General features: G+C 42.6%; 1 protein-coding gene and 1 long non-coding RNA gene across 4 annotated transcripts in view; both read right to left on the bottom strand.

The window, feature by feature from the left end:
• The window catches only part of DRD2 (dopamine receptor D2), a 443,649-nt gene that overhangs the window by 354,081 nt on the left and 68,996 nt on the right, over nucleotides 1-20,572 (bottom strand). The gene's annotated exons all lie outside the window — the stretch shown is intronic.
• LOC141097835 (uncharacterized) lies at nucleotides 10,649-12,739 on the bottom strand. Its single transcript, XR_012234054.1, has 2 exons — nucleotides 10,907-12,739; nucleotides 10,649-10,874 (listed from the first exon to the last, which is right to left on the bottom strand). It is a non-coding gene; the product is annotated as an uncharacterized lncRNA (long non-coding RNA).

The raw sequence follows: 20,572 nt of genomic DNA, 5'->3' as shown, positions 1-20,572 counted from the left end.
ATCTGAGCGCTATGTGACAGGCTCGATGGCACTGCTGTGACAAAAGTGACTAGAGGATAAGGGAGATTTTGAATTTCTGCACACACTTGTGGACAGTGGACACTTTTGGATTGTGTGAGGCCCACTGATATCTGAGCGCTATGTGACAGGCTCGATGGCACTGCTGTGACAAAAGTGACTAGAGGATAAGGGAGATTTTGAATTTCTGCACACACTTGTGGACAGTGGACACTTTTGGATTGTGTGAGGCCCACTGATATCTGAGCGCTATGTGACAGGCTCAATGGCACTGCTGTGACAAAAGTGACTAGAGGATAAGGGAGATTTTGAATTTCTGCACACACTTGTGGACAGTGGACACTTTTGGATTGTGTGAGGCCCACTGATATCTGAGCGCTATGTGACAGGCTCGATGGCACTGCTGTGACAAAAGTGACTAGAGGATAAGGGAGATTTTGAATTTCTGCACACACTTGTGGACAGTGGACACTTTTGGATTGTGTGAGGCCCACTGATATCTGAGCGCTATGTGACAGGCTCGATGGCACTGCTGTGACAAAAGTGACTAGAGGATAAGGGAGATTTTGAATTTCTGCACACACTTGTGGACAGTGGACACTTTTGGATTGTGTGAGGCCCACTGATATCTGAGCGCTATGTGACAGGCTCGATGGCACTGCTGTGACAAAAGTGACTAGAGGATAAGGGAGATTTTGAATTTCTGCACACACTTGTGGACAGTGGACACTTTTGGATTGTGTGAGGCCCACTGATATCTGAGCGCTATGTGACAGGCTCGATGGCACTGCTGTGACAAAAGTGACTAGAGGATAAGGGAGATTTTGAATTTCTGCACACACTTGTGGACAGTGGACACTTTTGGATTGTGTGAGGCCCACTGATATCTGAGCGCTATGTGACAGGCTCGATGGCACTGCTGTGACAAAAGTGACTAGAGGATAAGGGAGATTTTGAATTTCTGCACACACTTGTGGACAGTGGACACTTTTGGATTGTGTGAGGCCCACTGATATCTGAGCGCTATATGACAGGCTCGATGGCACTGCTGTGACAAAAGTGACTAGAGGATAAGGGAGATTTTGAATATCTGCACACACTTTTGGACACTGGACACTTTTGGATTGTGTGAGGCCCATGGATATCTGAGCGCTATGTGACAGGCTCGATGGCACTGCTGTAACAAAAGTGACTAGAGGATAAGGGAGATTTTGAATTTCTGCACACACTTGTGGACAGTGGACACTTTTGGATTGTGTGAGGCCCACTGATATCTGAGCGCTATGTGACAGGCTCGATGGCACTGCTGTGACAAAAGTGACTAGAGGATAAGGGAGATTTTGAATTTCTGCACACACTTGTGGACAGTGGACACTTTTGGATTGTGTGAGGCCCACTGATATCTGAGCGCTATGTGACAGGCTCGATGGCACTGCTGTGACAAAAGTGACTAGAGGATAAGGGAGATTTTGAATCTCTGCACACACTTTTGGACACTGGACACTTTTGGATTGTGTGAGGCCCACTGATATCTGAGCGCTATGTGACAGGCTCGATGGCACTGCTGTGACAAAAGTGACTAGAGGATAAGGGAGATTTTGAATTTCTGCACACACTTGTGGACAGTGGACACTTTTGGATTGTGTGAGGCCCACTGATATCTGAGCGCTATGTGACAGGCTCGATGGCACTGCTGTGACAAAAGTGACTAGAGGATAAGGGAGATTTTGAATTTCTGCACACACTTGTGGACAGTGGACACTTTTGGATTGTGTCAGGCCCACTGATATCTGAGCGCTATGTGACAGGCTCGATGGCACTGCTGTGACAAAAGTGACTAGAGGATAAGGGAGATTTTGAATTTCTGCACACACTTGTGGACAGTGGACACTTTTGGATTGTGTGAGGCCCACTGATATCTGAGCGCTATGTGACAGGCTCGATGGCACTGCTGTGACAAAAGTGACTAGAGGATAAGGGAGATTTTGAATCTCTGCACACACTTGTGGACAGTGGACACTTTTGGATTGTGTGAGGCCCACTGATATCTGAGCGCTATGTGAAAGGCTCGATGGCACTGCTGTGACAAAAGTGACTAGAGGATAAGGGAGTTTTTGAATTTCTGCACACACTTGTGGACAGTGGACACTTTTGGATTGTGTGAGGCCCACTGATATCTGAGCGCTATGTGACAGGCTCGATGGCACTGCTGTGACAAAAGTGACTAGAGGATAAGGGAGATTTTGAATTTCTGCACACACTTGTGGCCAGTGGACACTTTTGGATTGTGTGAGGCCCACTGATATCTGAGCGCTATGTGACAGGCTCGATGGCACTGCTGTGACAAAAGTGACTAGAGGATAAGGGAGATTTTGAATTTCTGCACACACTTGTGGACAGTGGACACTTTTGGATTGTGTGAGGCCCACTGATATCTGAGCGCTATGTGACAGGCTCGATGGCACTGCTGTGACAAAAATGACTAGAGGATAAGGGAGATTTTGAATTTCTGCACACACTTGTGGACAGTGGACACTTTTGGATTGTGTGAGGCCCACTGATATCTGAGCGCTATATGACAGGCTCGATGGCACTGCTGTGACAAAAGTGACTAGAGGATAAGGGAGATTTTGAATATCTGCACACACTTTTGGACACTGGACACTTTTGGATTGTGTGAGGCCCACTGATATCTGAGCGCTATGTGACAGGCTCGATGGCACTGCTGTAACAAAAGTGACTAGAGGATAAGGGAGATTTTGAATTTCTGCACACACTTGTGGACAGTGGACACTTTTGGATTGTGTGAGGCCCACTGATATCTGTGCGCTATGTGACAGGCTCGATGGCACTGCTGTGACAAAAGTGACTAGAGGATAAGGGAGATTTTGAATTTCTGCACACACTTGTGGACAGTGGACACTTTTGGATTGTGTGAGGCCCACTGATATCTGAGCGCTATGTGACAGGCTCGATGGCACTGCTGTGACAAAAGTGACTAGAGGATAAGGGAGATTTTGAATTTCTGCACACACTTGTGGACAGTGGACACTTTTGGATTGTGTGAGGCCCACTGATATCTGAGCGCTATGTGACAGGCTCGATGGCACTGCTGTGACAAAAGTGACTAGAGGATAAGGGAGATTTTGAATCTCTGCACACACTTTTGGACACTGGACACTTTTGGATTGTGTGAGGCCCACTGATATCTGAGCGCTATGTGACAGGCTCGATGGCACTGCTGTGACAAAAGTGACTAGAGGATAAGGGAGATTTTGAATTTCTGCACACACTTGTGGACAGTGGACACTTTTGGATTGTGTGAGGCCCACTGATATCTGAGCGCTATGTGACAGGCTCGATGGCACTGCTGTGACAAAAGTGACTAGAGGATAAGGGAGATTTTGAATTTCTGCACACACTTGTGGTCAGTGGACACTTTTGGATTGTGTGAGGCCCACTGATATCTGAGCGCTATGTGACAGGCTCGATGGCACTGCTGTGACAAAAGTGACTAGAGGATAAGGGAGATTTTGAATTTCTGCACACACTTGTGGACAGTGGACACTTTTGGATTGTGTGAGGCCCACTGATATCTGAGCACTATGTGACAGGCTCGATGGCACTGCTGTGACAAAAGTGACTAGAGGATAAGGGAGATTTTGAATCTCTGCACACACTTGTGGACAGTGGACACTTTTGGATTGTGTGAGGCCCACTGATATCTGAGCGCTATGTGACAGGCTCGATGGCACTGCTGTGACAAAAGTGACTAGAGGATAAGGGAGATTTTGAATTTCTGCACACACTTGTGGACAGTGGACATTTTTGGATTGTGTGAGGCCCACTGATATCTGAGCGCTATGTGACAGGCTCGATGGCACTGCTGTGACAAAAGTGACTAGAGGATAAGGGAGATTTTGAATCTCTGCACACACTTTTGGACACTGGACACTTTTGGATTGTGTGAGGCCCACTGATATCTGAGCACTATGTGACAGGCTCGATGGCACTGCTGTGACAAAAGTGACTAGAGGATAAGGGAGATTTTGAATTTCTGCACACACTCGTGGACAGTGGACACTTTTGGATTGTGTGAGGCCCACTGATATCTGAGTGCTATGTGACAGCCTCGATGGCACTGCTGTGACAAAAGTGACTAGAGGATAAGGGAGATTTTGAATCTCTGCACACACTTTTGGACACTGGACACTTTTGGATTGTGTGAGGCCCAATGAATATCTGAGCGCTATGTGACAGGCTCGATGGCACAGCTGTGACAAAAGTGACTAGAGGATAAGGGAGATTGGATTGCTTTTAAAAAAGCAGTTTGCGGAGCAGTGGGTAAACAGCAATGCCAGCCTGTCAGGAAGCCCTAAAAGGCAGCCGAACAACCAACACCACTGATACACCACTATATAGCCTCCCCTTGCACTGCACACACAGTGACTGGTGTGTTGTGCAGGCCAAATCGCTAGCAGCAGAAGCAGTTTTTTTGTCTTCTTCCCTGCCTAACGCTCTCCCTACAGAATCAGCAGCAACCTCTCCCTATACTGAGATCGGCAGAAGTAAGATGGCGGTCGGCGTGCACGCCCTTTTATACCCCCTGTGACGCCCACCTAAGCAAGCCAATCACTTGCATGCCCTTCTGAAAGATGGTGGTGACCCCTGCCTATGTCATCACGTTGCCCACAGTGTCCGTGGATCCTGATTGGCTGAAAAAGAGCGCAAAACAAACTTTTGAAACGCGACTTTGGCGCGTAAGTCGCCGACCTCGTGGCCGACCTCATCCTAGGGTCGGGTTTCGTTTCATGAAACCCGACTTTGCCAAAAGTCGGCGACTTTTGACATTTTTCGACCCGTTTCGCTCAACTCTACTGATAACATCTTTATATACAGTAGATAACACAGGATCCACCATTCACAATAGGTGATGTCACAGCTCACCTCCTCCTGTGCAATGACTGATAACACCTCTATATACAGTAGATAACACAGGATCCATCATTCACAATTGGTGATGTCACAGCTCACTTCCTCTTCCTGTACAATGACTGATAATACCTCTATATACAGTAGATAACACAGGATTCACCATCCACAATATGTGATGTTACAGCTCACCTCCCCCTCCTGTACTGTGACTGATAACACCTTTATATACAGCGGAAAACACAGGATCCACCATTCACAATGCATGATATCACAGCTTACCTATTCCCCTTCCTTTCACACATCACAAAGTATGACAATATTACCCTCTAATAGAAGTCAATGAACATCTCCAGTCTAGTTTTTCATACTGTCCACATTGCTGTTATTAGTCATATAGCTATATGCTGCTCAGCAGCTCAGGGAAGATGGACACACCTATGATTGCGTACAGAAAATGAAATTAAAATGCATTAGAATTCCATAGAGATTTTTTAATGGAAATCAAATCTTCTTGGGCCGATCCGCACCCCAGAACATAATAAACACAGGGTAAAAAATAATCTCATGTCGACTGCTCACCTGTCCCGCCACCATAGTTCCCTATCCGGTCTTCCATGCAGCCTTCTCCGACAGAGTATGATGTCTTCTTTGGTGCTTCCAGCCAAGGGAAGACATATCACTTGTGCAACTGGGGCTCAGGGGGTAATGGGGTCTATTTCCCCCTCCAAAGCGAGAGGAAATGATGACCTATTGGACTGAAATTTGTAGCAGCGGGACAGGTAATGTCCATCGAGAGTATTTTTTTTGCCCCTTTTTCCAATCAATTAGCCACTGTTCTGCCTTTACTTTTCAGATTGCCTCTTCAGTTCATAAAATTCTATCTTCCTACAAAGCTCATATTTCAATAAATTCTCCCGACGAGGAAATAAATGCAGTAATGATTGTTTTATTTCCCTCTTAACCATGCTTTCACCTTAACTCCCTTTAACTTTTAATGCATTGTTGTGAGATGATCAATATGAGGCGACGCTGTCCAGAGCATCGCCAGGCTAGACGAGGCGCTGTAATTATAAGAACCTGTCATATCAAATCCTCTGTGTATCTAACACGAGATAGGAAAAAATGAGTCTGGGTGAGTCTGTCGCTGTTATTTATGTGACATACGCTCCATTTGGACCAGACTGTGGCAGAAAGAGTGCAATATAAGATCGATAACGCGGTCTTTAGCGGCACCATTACTATCGCCTCCCTGATTATGGGCTGCAGCGTAATGTGCAGGATTCAGACACAATACGGGAATTATATCTTTTTATTAAAGTATTACATCTTAGGAATGCAGAATGGGGTATTGTCAGCGCATTATTCATCCAATGTCAGTAAATTCTAGAATCTCTAGTCTCCGTAGCACTAATGAGATAAACACTGAGACTCTTATCGCTAGGCAGATTGCAAATCCTAATTACATTGATTTACATTTAACGTGCAGTAAATATGAGAAAGCAGATTACAGGTTTACCTTGGCTAAGATACAAGGATGGATTTTCTGCTTTGTGTGTTCCACTATCAAAATCATGGTTTTTGTTTGTTTGCTTTTTTAGATTAAGTTTAAGGTGTTCCCATTATTTCAGATTATTTTACAGAATAAGCACTAGTTCTGCCCATTATATGATTTGTGTTCTGCATTTTTCACTAGTTTTCCCATTTTCATTGCCGATTGTCATTTGGGTTCCCCTCTGCAGACTCTATCTCTAATTTTCAGTTGTTTCTGAGCTAGTGGGAAGAGACTAGCTACTCTGTTATCTTTCATACACAACACACACAGAAATATTGGATTCCTGCCCTCGTGTTTGTATATAGCACAAGTTCAGAATCAGCCGGAGGATGTTATAAGGTAGCACTTAGCATTGTAGCTGTGAATCCAGCAAAACACCAGATCTGTCTTTGTGTTTATCCATCTTTCATCATCTCTAATTATCAGTTATCTCTGAGCTTCTGAGTGGAGACCAGCTGCTATGATGTTTCTTATACACAGAAAATACAGACATTGGGCATTACTGTTTACCTGTCTCTATATAACACGTTTATTATGCAGTCAGACAGTCATATATATTAGACTGGAATGCATAAATTGAATTTGATTTCCCAGCCCGAGTGTGACATCTTCACATATTTCTATTCAGCTGTCATGCTCAGGTCAGGAGACCCGTGGACATTCTTATCATTGCGGTCCGATCTTGGTCCGATTTATATGGCTGTCTGACTTCACCCTTAGAAGGAACAGCAGCATGGAAGGAATTTTCCTGCAGTACTGAGAAGTGTAGCTATGAATCCAGCACATGGGTGAGATAAAGTTTTTAAAAAGTGTCTTTGCACCTCTGTTTCCCTCCAGGTTCTACCTCCTCATTCCCCTTCTCCCTCTTTAGACTCCTAAGAACAGGAACTGTAATATGATCCCTATGTAAGCTAATAACCTGTCTTAACTGATTTGGCAGAATCTAACACTGGAATAAGGTGTAACACATGGTAGAAAACTGCATTTGTATGAGTCTGTGTCTTTACCTTATTCTGTTCCTTTCTTTGCTCTCCATAGACAGCTGTAATCTAAACCCGCAGTGAGCTAACAGCCTGTTTAGTTTTGATCAAGACAGATTTTATTTGTTTTTCAGAAAAAAATTGGAGTTCAGGACGTGGGAGAGGAGTAGAAGTGGCTTATGAGTGGAGAAAGAGGCATATTAAGGAACTGAGCAGTGTATCTATGAATCCAGCACATTGGTGAAAAAAAGATTTCTTAAAAAGCATCTTCTGCTTTTATGAACCTCAAGCTCTTCCTCTTTATTTCCCCTTTTCCCCTTGGACTTTTAAGAACAGGAACTGTAATCTCTTTTATGATCCGTATGTCTTCACTGATGGATTTAGCATTGAATGTAAAATAAATGATCAGAAATCTAATAAATAGGTAAAGAGGCATTTTATAAAGTGTCAATTGTCCTGTTGATCTATGAAAAACATGGGGTTATGTCTGGATATAACATAAAAATCTTGTAAATGGATAGGCCATCATCAGTAAGGTACCATGCCCACAAGCCCCATTGATCACTATTATGAGCTTTATTAAAATTTCTGTCCTTTTATTATGGTAGCCAGCACTGCAGCAAATGTGTAAGTGTCCAGTATTCAAGTGAATGAGGCTGGGCATGGTAGCACTGCAGTGTGGGAAAGCCACAGCTATGCTGGTTCTGCTGTGCCAGTTTCTGCAACTGCAGTAAAGTGATCTTACTAAAGCTGATCTGTGGCAGTGAACGGGGTAGGATCCCACCAATCATATGATGATGGCCTTACTTATAGGTATGGCCCATCAAGGTGCTCAACTGGAATCTTCACCTCTTGCTAAATTTCATTATACGAGGTATCTTAAGCTCCAGTATACATTAGTCTTGTGTTCGGCACACTTGCCGATATTGACAGGGTGTTGGCAGTGATGTTGATCGGGCATATCCAATTTTAGACTGCTGAGCTGCCGACCTAAGTATCAGTTGGTGGTTTTCTCATAGAGAACACAAGTGTGGCCGGCCTGTGTGTGGAAGAGATGGCGGATGATAATCATGGCTGAAGCATTGTTTGGCTGACAACCATCTAATGTGTACGGGAGGGAGGTTAGGTACCAAGTCATTTTTCTTTTTTTGCACTGTAGTTCAGATTGTCCTTCACGAGATATGACGTATACTTACTAAACTTAGTTGCAAAAACAATGTTTAGCCCAAAATACATATATTTAAAGAAGCCCTCCTCCTCCTCTTGATATATTGCAGTCATAATATTATACAGCACTGTGTACTTACAATTGCTCATTTTGCCTTTCTACCCAGCTAATTCTTCTCTTTTTATTAGGTTTGTGAGATCTCATGATTAAACACAGACTAGCGGAATCCTTCTAAGCTCTATGTAGAAACAGGATGCCAATTTTCCCTGCATGTTTCAAGAGTTACTGCAAAAGTTCCTGACAGGAGGAGGAGAGAACAGCTGGGTCAGTAAGTGAAGAGGGTGATGACTCATGCAGGGAAAAGAGACTTCCTGTTTCTACATAGAGCAAAGAGAAGAATTAGCTGGGTAGAAAGGCAAAATGAACAATTGTAAGTATTCAGTGCTATATAGTATGACGATTGCAATATATTAAGGGAATAACAAAATTAATGGGAGTGCTTATTTAAGTAAAAGAATATTTGCACTTCAATAACTTTCAATTGGTATACCCTTTGGTCCCAGTTTTACATCATTATACTGTCGATACGCAAGCAATTAAACTGTTTAATCTCATGCTCAATCACAGTTATTTAATATAAGAAACTAGAGAAAAAAAATGACCAGTGCCAGACAGCGGAGGCTACATGTAAGGTAATTAAAAGGTGTTACGTGTGCCTTTGCCGTGCCTAGAGGTATTAGATGCTTGTAGAAAATGTTATATTGCTTTCGCGGTTCCCATGGCATTTACCTGCTATTTGCTAAAAGCCATTTTTCCTGTTTTTGTGATATTAAGTATATTTGATTCCTGCTCAGTATGCAAAGTTCACATGCACATTTCAGAGTCAGCTGTGGCATTAGCACAGAGGGGGTCCACATCAGGCTGAAGCTTCCAATTGCAATGCTGATAGTTCCAAATATGTCAGATTGGCATTGGGTTCCATAGAACGTCTTAAAAGGGTGGTTCAAAACTAATATTGATTTTCATATTAAATGTCTCTATTTTTTCTATAATAATATGATAGTTTTCCTAATATTCGTAATTTAGAAAGTCCCTACACTTCCCTCTCTAATCTAATTGCTTTATTATATACTAGATGGAGGCCCTATGCTATCGCATCGGGAGGGCGGTAATGTCACGATGGGGGCAGGCTTTGCAGCGTTGAGAATCCCCCCCATGTGCTCACCCACCTATCCACTCTCTCTTTCCCCATGTGCTGACTTCTCCCGTCTGTGCTCTCTTCTCTGACCTGTCTCCCTCCTGTGCACTGTCTCTCTCCCCCTGTGTGCTGTCTCTCATGTTCTCTCTTCTTTGATCTGTCTACCCCATGTGCTCTCCCCATTGTCTGCTCTCTTTCTCCTCTTCCTGGGCTGTCTTCTTTCATCATGTGTTCTGTCATTTGAGCTGTCTACCTCCTGTGTATTCTCTCGTGTGCACTCGCCCCTCCACCTGTAGTAAATTGAAAACAAAGGAGGTAAAAAATAACTTTTTATTAACATGAAAAAATGCTTTAACGTGTATTTTTTAGGTTCAGCGACACGTTGTAACGTGTATTTTTTAGGTTCAGCGACACGTTGTAACGTGTATTTTTTTAGGTACAGTGACATGCTTTAACGTGTATTTTTTAGGTCCAGTGACACGCTGTAATGTGTATTTTTTAGGTTCAGCGACACGTTGTAACGTGTATTTTTTTTAGGTCCAGTGACATGCTTTAACGTGTAATTTTTAGGTCCAGTGACACGCTGTAATGTGTATTTTTTAGGTTCAGCGACACGTTGTAACTTGTATTTTTTAGGTCCAGTGACACGCTGTAATGTGTATTTTTTTTAGGTCCAGTGACATGCTGTAACGTGTATTTTTTAGATGCAGTGACAAGCTGTAACATGTATTTTTTATGTCCAGCGACACGCTGTAATGTGTATTTTTTAGGTCCAGTGACACGCTGTAACGTGTATATTTTTAGGTCCAGTGACACGCTGTAACCTGTATTTTTTAGGTCCAGTGACACGCTGTAATGTGTATTTTTTAGGTCCAGCGACACGCTGCAACCTGTATATTTTAGGTCCAGTGACACACTGTAACGTGTATTTTTTATGTCCAGCGACACGCTGTAATGTGTATTTTTTAGGTCCAGTGACACGCTGTAACGTGTATATTTTTAGGTCCAGTGACACGCTGTAACCTGTATTTTTAGGTCCAGTGACACGTGGTAACCTGTATTTTTTAGGTCCAGTGACACGCTGTAATGTGTATTTTTTAGGTCCAGCGACACGCTGTAACCTGTATTTTTTAGGTCCAGTGACACACTGTAACGTGTATTTTTTAGGTTCAGCGACACGCTGTAACGTGTATTTTTTAGGTCCAGTGACACGCTGTAACCTGTATTTTTTAGGTCCAGTGACACGCTGTAACGTGTATTTTTTTAGGTCCAGTGACATACTGTAACGTGTATTTTTTAGATGCAGTGACAAGCTGTAACATGTATTTTTTATGTCCAGCGACACGCTGTAATGTGTATTTTTTATGTCCAGCGACATGCTGTAACCTGTATTTTTTAGGTCCAGTGACACGCTGTAACCTGTATTTTTTAGGTCCAGTGACACGCTGTAACCTGTATTTTTTAGGTCCAGTGACACGCTGTAACATGTATTTTTTAGATGCAGTGACAAGCTGTAACCTGTATTTTTTAGGTCCAGTGACACGCTGTAATGTGTATTTTTTAGGTCCAGCAACACGCTGTAACCTGTATTTTTTATTTCCAGTGACACGCTGTAACCTGTATTTTTTAGGTCCAGTGACACGCTGTAACCTGTATTTTTCAGGTCCAGTGACACGCTGTAAACATGTATTTTTTAGATGCAGTGACAAGCTGTAACCTGTATTTTTTAGGTCCAGTGACACGCTGTAACGTGTATTTTTTAGGTCCAGTGACACACTGTAACCTGCATTTTTTAGGTGCAGTGACACGCTGTAACGTGTATTTTTTTTATTCTAATTTTCACCAATTCAATTCATTCTAATTTTCAGTGATGAAGTTGAGTCCAATCTTCACTGATTCAGAGGCTACTGGCAGGCTGCTGGAACGTCACAGCATCTGTCAAACAATGCCATGCTGTGACGCAGTTCATAAATAAACAGATAAATCAAATGCACATGCACTCCCTGGGTTTGCGCATGCACAGTTATTGTGACCAGCCACCGTCATCTGCCTCTACAAAGATGGCGGTCTGATTTATTGCGCCTGCGCTTAAGTCATGCAGGCGCAGTGAATCATTTTGCTACAGCTGCCCAGCCGTCTGGATCCCAGCGGCGGTCTGGATCCCAGTGGTGGCCGGGATCCCAGCGTCGGTAGGGATCACAGCGGCATCCTGGATCCCAGCAGCGGTCTGGATTCCAGGGGTGGCCGGGATCACAGCGGCAGTTGGGATCACAGCGGTGGGGAGGAGTCCTTACGGCGGTGACTGGCTGGTGGTACTGTGCAAGGGCTGGTACCACCAGCGGGTGCCATATTGGAACATCCATTACTTGGGTGTTCCAATATGTGTCAGTCAGCATACAATTTTAGGTAAGTATATATTAAGAAATACATATATATATATATATATATATATATATATAATACACTGCGGAAAAAAATAAAGGGAACACTTAAACAACAGAATATAACTCCAACTAACCCTTGTAGTAGCAGTAGTAGCATGAGATGGACTCTACAACCCACACAAGTGTCTCAGGTAGTGCAGCTCATCCAGGACGGCACATCAATGCGAGCTGTGGCAAAGTTTGCTGTGTCTGTCAGCGTAGTGTCCAGAGGCTGGAGGCGCTACCAGGAGACAGGCCAGTATACTAGGATACATGGGGGAGGCTGTAGGAGGGCAGCAACACAGCAGTAGGACCGCTACCTTAAGGTCCCGTCACACTAAGCGACTCACCAGCGATCCCAACACCGATATGAAGGTGTCAGGATCGCTGGTAAGTCGCTATGTGATCGCTGGTGAGCTGTCACACAGACAGCTTCACCAGCGGTCAGCACAGCGATGCCGAGCGCCCGGCATCGCTGGCTATCGCTGTAGAAAATAGTATCAAAATAAAAAATATAGTTATTCTCACCTTCCGACGTCCCGTTTAGCCATCCCGCCTCTCTCCACGCTCCGTTCCCAGTGATCCTTTGCACGAATGACCGCGAGATGTCACGGTCTCGCGGGATAACAAAGTCTCGCGGTCATTCATTCAAAGGATCACTGGGACCGGAGCGTGGAGAGAGGCAGGATGGCTGAACGGGACATCGAAAGGTGAGAATAACTATATTTTTTATTTTTTTTTATTATTTTTTTACACCTGATCGCTGGTCTCCCGCTGTCACACACAGCGATGCATGCTGGCCAGCGGGAGACCAGCGACCAAAGAAATGTCCAGAGGTTTCTTGCAGCGATCAGCGATACCGGCGGGGGGGCGCTCGCTGATCGCTGTCACACACAGCGATCTCGCTGGTGAGATCGCTGTTACGTCACAAAAGTTGTGACTCAGCAGCGATCTCGCTACCGAGATTGCTTAGTGAGACGGGGCCTTTAGCCTTTGTGCTAGGAGGAACAGGAGGAGCACTGCAAGAGCCCTGCAAAATGACCTCCAGAAGGCCAAAAATGTGCATGTCTGCACAAACGGTTAGAAACTGACTCCATGAGGATGATCTGAGTGCCCGACATCCACAGATGGGGGTTGTGCTCACAGCCCAACTCCGTGTGGCCATATTTTTTTTTTTACATATTTCCTTTTTGATGACTCTTTGAGAATACCCAGTGCATGCTGGCATACTCAAACAGGATATCATAAGTGGGCAGAGGCTGTGGTTACTGGCACAGCCTCTGTCCCCACCCTGAAACGAAGTGTCTTCAGAGACGTTCATTTTCATAAGCTGATTTTATCCATGCCTTGCGGATCATGCGTTGGTTGTCAATTCTGATGTATGCTCAGTATAAGTTCCCTTCTTACTGTGCAATATTCTTCTCAGTGCACAGTGACAGTGTGCTCCCTCACCTGCTCTGAAGGAAAGTGATGAGCTGGCAAGAGAGTGCACTGACATAATTTTCTTAGGGTGTTTGATCTCTGCTTTGCCTGCCCACTAGCTTATCTCCATAAAAAAGCTTATGGACACTGAGCCCTGTTGCCATCTCTTCACTTTTCTTTAGAGCCTGCAAAGAGAGCGAACTGTCACTGTGCACTGAGAGAAATATTGCACCGTAAGAAGGGAGCTCATACTGAGCATAATATCATAACTGACAACTGATGGATGTTCAGTAGAGCAGGGACTAGCCCAGCCTCTGAAATGAAGGTCACTGATGACGCCTGATTTCAGGGTTGGGACAGAGGCTGTGGCAGTGACAGCAGTTTCTGCCCCATGATGACATCTTGTTTGATTATCCCAACATTCATTGGGGATTCTCAAGTGAAGTGTCATCAAAATTGAAACAGGTGAAAATAAAATAAAGTAGTTAGATTAGAGACGGAAAGGTAGAGACTTTAATTAAACCATATTAGAAAAACTTTTATATTATTAAAATAGAGAGACATTTAGGATGAAAATATATATTAGTGTCTGACCACCCCTTGAGCACACTCTGTTATCTTTAATACAGATACAATATGTTGTCATCACAGCACAACTAGTAATTTGCCACTTTACACTTCATACGACTTTGAAATGAGATTGATAATTTTCCAAGGAAATAGACATTAAAGATGATCTGTAATATTGGAGAATTTCTTCATGGATTGAAACCTTTGTAGATAAACTTGATTAAGTCGAGCTCTATAGGATTTTATAGCTTTTGTGACTTTCAAGCTGATACCAGGTAGAACAGGCAGATAGTTTGCAACTATCTGCCTATCAGTCTTTAGGTCCATGGTAAAAAAAAATTGTCCTGGATAAACCCTTTAAGAACCTGACAGAATCGTGAATTTTCTGGTGAGGATGAAATGGAAAAAGGTTAAAAAGTCCTGTACTGGTGGCAAGATCATCATTGCAAAGCATTATATATGCGACTATAAAAACTAAGAACTTGTCCAACAGAAAACCAAAGCATTTAGGTACATTGAAAGGAACCTCACAACTCTTAGAATACAGGCGGCAACATAAAATTGATTTGCTTTCCCCCAAAAAAAAAAAAAAAACATGCTTTTACTGTGAAAAAGTGGTAAAATATTTAATAAACTATGCATAATTGATATCATTGCATATGAAGTCACCTAAAGAATAAATGGATAATGTCATTTTTACGACACATGCATTAAAAAAAGGCAAAGAGATAGCGGACTTTGAATCTTTTGTGAATACTTGTATTTGGTAATCTATTCGTGGTGTTCAAATATCAGACTTCATTCATGCCATTGTAATTGATATGTGCCCGGGATACTATTCGCGTATACATCTCTTGTCATGTCAAATAGAATGTAGCAAAACTAAGAACACTATTACGTATATTCATCGACAGACGGTCCTTCACCAGGTTCAGTGGAAATCAAATTGGATTTATTTTTGTACTTTCCTTAAGTCTAAGTAAAATTCAAAGGGAGGATGAAACATATAAAGCATCAAGCAGAATATGACCTTACAGGGGAACAGATCACTATTCTTACATGTGCAGAACAAGCTGTGTCATCCGGAAAAATAACATTTCGAAGCTCCCTCTGCCTGGGTGACCAGCTCTTCCATCAGATCGACAGTTTGAGTTTTATCATTTCGAAGGTTGGGACAATAAAAAAAGTATTTCAGTTTTATGCTCAAAAAACATTATTTTTAGAAAGATTATATATTAAGATATCCATTATTTTTTGGATCGAGTACATGTGAGGAACAGAATGTGCCATCTACAAATGTTTCTCCAAAATTTGATTTATGGCAGGTTGTCCAATTGTATTGAAATTATGTGGTTCAACCCCTTCTAAATCCCTATCAAATTATAAAATGTTAGAGTTGGAAGGGACCTCCAGGGTCATCATGACCAACCCCCTGCTCAATGCAGGATTCACTAAACCATCTCAGACAGATGTCTGTCGAGCCTGTGTTTGAAGACTTCCATTGAAGGAGAACTCACTACCTGTTCCACTCATTGACCACCCTCACTGTCAAAAAGATTTTTCTAATATCTAATCTGTATCTTCTCCCTTTCAGTTTCATCCCATTGCTTCTCGTGTTTCCATGTGCAAATGAGATTAAGGATGATCCCTCTTCAGTGTAACAGCTCTTCAGATATTTGTAGACAGCTATTAAGTCTCCTCTTAGCCTTCTTTTTTGCAAGCTAAACATTCCCAAATCCTTTAATCGTTCCTTGTAGGACATAGATTGCAGTCTGCTCACCATCCATTGGACATAGCTTGCAGTCCGCTCACAATACTATGGCTCCCCCAAGTAAAATAATAGCACTTATAATCACTTCCATTGCTAGTGCTGTTTCAGCAGTATTGTCACTGGCTCTCCCAGGGCTGACATGACATTGTCATGTCACACAATCCCTGGGACCAATCAGTGCTGTCTTCATTCTCCATTCCTTGGACAAAGTGAAACATCCAAAGTGAAGAGCAGCAGCCCTCACTTACTTCAGATGTCAAATACGTCCACAGGAGAGGAGAATGAAGCCAGTGCTGATTGGCTGCAGGGATTGTGTAAAATAATGTTATGTCAGCCATGGGAGAGATGGTGCCAACACCACTGGAACAACGCCTGCAGAGGAGGTGAGTATAGGTGTTATTATTTTACTGGGGGAAAACACAGGGATTCAGAAGGGGCTATCCGAGTAGTACAGGCCCCAGTAGTTTAGAATTGAGTGAAAAAGAGAGTTCTGGTTCATGACAATGCAATTGTCATATGACCTCTTTCTTTTCATTTGTCACCATCATTATGTACAATTGTAGACTTTTTATATAACTGAAAATAGCTGGAAGAGGAATGATAAGTGTGAAAGAGGCGCTGTCAAAATAGGTGAAGTTCATAGGTCTGGACTGTAGAGGAGAAACCAGGAACACAGATGTCAGTGTTCGAAGCCCCGCTCTGGGGTGCTCTGAGCCCCAATATTCAACTCTTTGCAGGCATTCAGCTGCAGCGAATGTGAAACTGGGATTTCACCTGTTACAGGTATCTCTCACTACATCTCAGATGAGAATTACTATCGCATAGTAAACACAGACCTAATGGTTATTGAGCATCCTGGGAGATCCCACAAAGCTGCCAGGTATTTTGGCGGAAGCCCATGAAGTCTGTGACTCTGCTACAATGTGTTAAATGGTGACTGTCATTTTTGGCCAATTTGCATAAATCAAATCGCGCTTTATTCAGATTCGTAAGAACCTGCAATTTTCAGAAAACCAACAGAAAATTCATTTAACATTGAACTGATTCAATCATCTCTAATCATACATGAAATGCAACATTTCATATCTCCCTCTATCGGCATTCTCAGCCCTTTCATCAGACTGTGCAGTATATTATATCAGGTTGAAACATTGAAGTTAAGGTTCAGTTTAACACTCAAAAGCATTATTTTTGTTGGACTCTCATTCATCTTCCAAGCTCTGATGTTCTACTTTTGGCTGCTGCTCTCCACTCTCCACTGAGTCACGTGCATGCACCAACTCCCATCCTCTTAAAGAACTTTGATTTCGGTCAATGTCCAGGTGTCCTAAGCTTTATAAGGGTCGTCCTCACTTCACTAAGGGCCATTTGGTGCTTTCTCTGCCAATGTGTGGTTCAACATTTATAATCTAACTAATTTCCGCAATCTTATCAGGTAGACTCGTAACCTGTGATGGGCTCCCTTGGGGCTTAAACCTCCTTTAAGGCAGTTAAAGGTCAAGAAAGCTCAATCCCTTTGATTTCCTTTCCTGAGAAGGCTTTTTACTTTACCAAACATCAAGTAGCATAGTGACAATGTTTTGGCCCGTGTATGCTGTTGGCCCTTTGTCAAACTCAAGTTATGCCGTTTGGTGTTTGCTATTCAAAACGAAAATATTCCCATAAATGAGCAAGAGCCCTGCCTTCAACAGTTTTCTTTAAGTTATTTAAGACTGGAGAAGTGAGACATCATTTATGTTGGACTTCTGCGCTTTACCTATCACTACATTTTTATTATGAATTTTAAAGAGGTTGTCTAGGACTATTTTATTATTTTAAGATAGGCCATAGAGCTATCAGACAGGTTGTTGCTAACAGAGGCAAATACCTGCCTGTTCCACTTGGTGCTGACTCAGAGCAGTCACCAACCGCTCCCGACGGCAATTTAGCTGCTCCACGTCAACAGAGCAGTTCTTTTTCAGGGCAATAAGTGCTAACACCATGCTGATTGACAGCCAGCTCCCTGCAAGTAGGCAGTGGGGAGCCAGCTGTCAATGAGCATGATGTTGGCAGTCATGCCCTGTCAACAGTGCAGAAGAGAAGCCACTGCTCTGTCGACTTAACATCAGTGGAAGATGCTGAACTGTCAGCAGAAGTGCCTGTGACCACTTTGTGTCAGCAGAGAGCTGCACCAAGAAAACTGACTGGTTATTTAGCAAACACCTGCCTGTTAGTACTTAGACCAATGGTAAAAAAAAATTATATAGTCCCAGAAAACCCCTATAAAGTTCCCAGCTATGCCGTACACAAAATTAAAGCCCAATGCACATTCCCTTTAAGTAATACATTACTCCCACACCCTCCATGTTATTTCACTGTCTCATCACAGATAACTACATTGTGGCACATTTAATCACTCACTATCTCATTCCTTTTGTGCGAGATCCTTTTTGCCTACATGCCCATTTCTTACCACCTCCTATCACCCTTCTAGGTTGTAACGTCTGTTTTGACCCTTATTTTTCACTGCTGATACCTAGATGGTTTTCTTCAGCTATGGCCGACTGCTGTGTGACATCTATGGGCTATGCATCTGCAGGATCCTAGGCTAGTCAATTTAATTATGAGCCTAAGGGTAGCTTCTAGTGATAGAACCTGACTACGGGGAGACTTTTTGTAGTCAGGATCCACTAGCTAACTATCGGATTTTGTACACCAGAATCAAATAACAAAAGAGTAAAACAGGAAAAACAGGAACATAAGTAACAAATATATAGACAAAGTGGCATATACGTACAGTGTCAGTATAGATTCAAACATTTGATACCTTCACTTATTTTTAAGAATATTTTTATTAGACATTGTTCAATTTTAAACCTAGACTTGAAAATAGTCTACTTTGAAAAGGGATTTGGCTGTATGCGCCGATGGGGCCAGAGGCTATAATGGTGCCAGAAGAGTGAACATGTGGTCTGATGTGCATTATTTTCGGGCGTGTATGCCTACTGGTGGTGGACACCCAGAGGCAGTCTGCTAACACCCTAATAGATGCAGCTTTTTCTGGGGCAGCTGCAGGCTGTTATTTTTAGGCTGGGGGGAGCAACAGCGTTCTAACCGGCAGTGATGCTCTTACAAAGGATCAGAGGCAGACAAGCTACCCCTGAGGAAGGTACTTTGTGTCGATACGAGTGGTGTTCCACTCCCACTGTTGATGATATCTTGTGTGTATAGGGGCACTCACTCTGAATAAGTGCGAAGTATTGTTCACAGCTGTTCTTTGAATTGCTCTCTTGCCAGTATTTTCACTTATCTTTGTACTTTTTGCGGTATTTACCATATCTTGCATGACAGATTATTTAGGATCTTGTATACTCCACACAGTCTACCTATGGGATCTGGTTTACATATGCATTTCATTGCCTGTAACCATGTACGCATGTATATGCACATTTGAATATCCGGTGCATTATTTATATATTTTGTGCTTATTGCATATTTGATACATTCTATCATCTGGCACTATTGCACTTTCTATCTATATTTACATGCTCTGCACTCTATTTTGGATATATGCCCTAACATCCAACTAAGTCTTACTGTTACGCACTATTCCTACCAAAAAGTGACATTAGTAAACCAGGGGATAATTACTCATTGCAGTGATCCATCCTGCCTTGACCTCGGCCAATGTACCCCAATGTCATTTATTTATGTGTCAAAATAAACTTTTGTAATTTTTTATTGGTATATTTTTTACTCTGTTTTCTCCTTGTTTTGTAAATCCTGAAGGAGAATGTGTGGACATCTGCTAATGACCTTATTCTGAAATGCACTTGGGTTATTCAGCAGGGCAATGATGCAATATACACCAGCAAGTCCACATCTGAATGGCTTAAGAAAAAAAAATTAAGACTTTGGATTGGCCTAGTCAAGGTCCTGACCTTAATCCGACTGAGATGCTGTACCATGACCTTAAAAAGGCAGTTCATGCTGGAAACCCTCCAATGTGGCTGAATTACAGCAATTCTGCAAAGATGAGTGGGCCAAAATTCCTCCAAAGTGATGTAAAAGACTCATGGCTAGTTGTCACAAACACTTGATTGCAGTTGTTGCTACTAAGGGGGCTAACAAGTTATTAGGTTTAGGAGGGCAATCACTTTTTCACACAGGGCCCTGTAGGTTTGGATTTCTTTTTCCCTTAATAATAAAGACCTTCATTTATAACCTGCATTTTGTGATTACTTGTGTTATCTTTGTCTAATATTTACATTTGTTTGGTGATCTGAAATATTTAAGTGTTACAAACATGCAAAAGAATAGGAAATCAAGAAGGGGGAAAAATACTTTTTCCATACAACTGTATTTATTGGAAAACTTGTGATAACATTATAAAAACAGTGCCCCTCAACATGTTCAACACAGTCAGGTAGTTTATTAACCTTTCATGAGCTTTTTAGGAATTAGCACAAAGTGGAATGATCAGAATGAAAAATTATAATTTTGGTATTTTAATCCACTAAAATGATTTACCACTAAAATCTGAGCAGGCCACTATA

Source organism: Dendrobates tinctorius, unplaced genomic scaffold (assembly GCF_039654945.1).
Source record: "Dendrobates tinctorius isolate UK_male_01 unplaced genomic scaffold, ASM3965494v1 ptg000086l, whole genome shotgun sequence".
Lineage (NCBI taxonomy): Eukaryota > Metazoa > Chordata > Amphibia > Anura > Dendrobatidae > Dendrobates > Dendrobates tinctorius.
The sequence above is the reverse complement of the archived record's forward strand: the minus strand, read 5'-3'. Positions and strand labels throughout refer to the sequence as shown.